This window comes from Arachis ipaensis, chromosome B05 (genome assembly GCF_000816755.2).
Source record: "Arachis ipaensis cultivar K30076 chromosome B05, Araip1.1, whole genome shotgun sequence".
Taxonomy (NCBI): domain Eukaryota; kingdom Viridiplantae; phylum Streptophyta; class Magnoliopsida; order Fabales; family Fabaceae; genus Arachis; species Arachis ipaensis.
The window spans coordinates 31,127,513-31,129,035 of record NC_029789.2 but is presented as its reverse complement, the minus strand read 5'-3'; positions in this window follow the sequence as shown (position 1 = coordinate 31,129,035).

Below are 1,523 nucleotides of genomic sequence, written 5' to 3'. Positions count from 1 at the left end.
TTCACTATTTCTATTTTTTAATTAAAAAAAAGTTTTTTAAATTTCCTTTTTAAAACCCTCTTCTTTACCGAAGAGTTTTTTCATATTTTTTGTTATTTCGAAGTGGATTTCTACGAATTACCATCCAACTGATGATATGTTTTTTTTATTGCTATAAGTCATGTTAAAGACATATCTTGTGTTTCATAAATTGAATTGTTATTTTATTTGATTAACTAGTCATGTTTATTGTACTCCGTCTTTTTCTTTTTATTAAAGTAAAGCATTGAACAGACTTTAACTTACACATAAAACGTGAAAATTAATTATTTAAATATTTTCTACCTAATCAATAGTTGTTTGGTGGGCGGACATGAGAAAGATATCCTTACTAATAGGATTAAGAAGTTAACATGGTAGTGGTTATACTTTTCCTATATGTATATTGGGTGTCTTGCATGTGGATTTCTTCCATTCACATCATGGCATCATGCACCCTACCACCCATCAAAATATTCCTCCTTGTACCACCAAGGCCCAAGCTAACCGACTTTTTATTATTTTATTGAATTAATAGTTAAAATAGTTTCTGAAAGATACTTCAATCTCTATTTCATTCTCGAAAGATAAAATTAATCGAAATTATTCCCGAAAAATATACGATTTGGTCACTTTAGTCCTTCCGTCAGTTGGATGATGACGTGTCACGTTAAGTGCCACGTGGCATGATGACGTAGTGGGTTAATGCCATGTGTCACAAGATGATTAGTTGACGTGTCAGATCAGTGACACCTGGCACGTCACGTGTCAGATTAGTGATACGTGGTTGACATATAAAAAAGTTATTTATAATTAAAATACTCCTTGAAAGTTTAAATGTAAGTCATTTTCATTCTTAAAATTTTAAAAAATAATCAAATTAGTCCTTATATAATTTTTTTTATTTTTTCTTGATAATATTAAATTTGAAATATTTTTTGATACTACTAATATTAATAGAATATATACACTCAAAATTAAAATGTATGTATTTGTTAACCTAAACAAAGTTATATGCTCAAAATTAAAATTTATGTATGTTAACATAAACAAAGTTATACCACTATTTTTTTCTACTATATCTTTTTTTTTCATTACGGTATTACTTACATATAGGATGTAATGGTAGTGATATTAAAAGTCAAAATTCAAGAAGATCCACAAATTTTGCTTCGATTTCAAACTTTACAAAATATTGAAAATTTGTTGCTTAATTATTATTGTTATTATATATGCTACACGAATTACTTCTTAAGCGTACTACATGCAAAGATCATAACATTTTTTTGTGTGTTTCATATATTTGAGATAGATTATATAATTTTTCTTTTAATATCACTACCATTACATCCTATATGTAAGTAATACCGTAATAGAAAAAAAAAGATGTAGAAAAAAAAAAACAGTGGTATAACTTTGTTAATGTTAACATACATAAATTTTGATTTTGAGCATATAACTTTGTTTAGGTTAACAAATACATACATTTCAATTTTGAGTATATA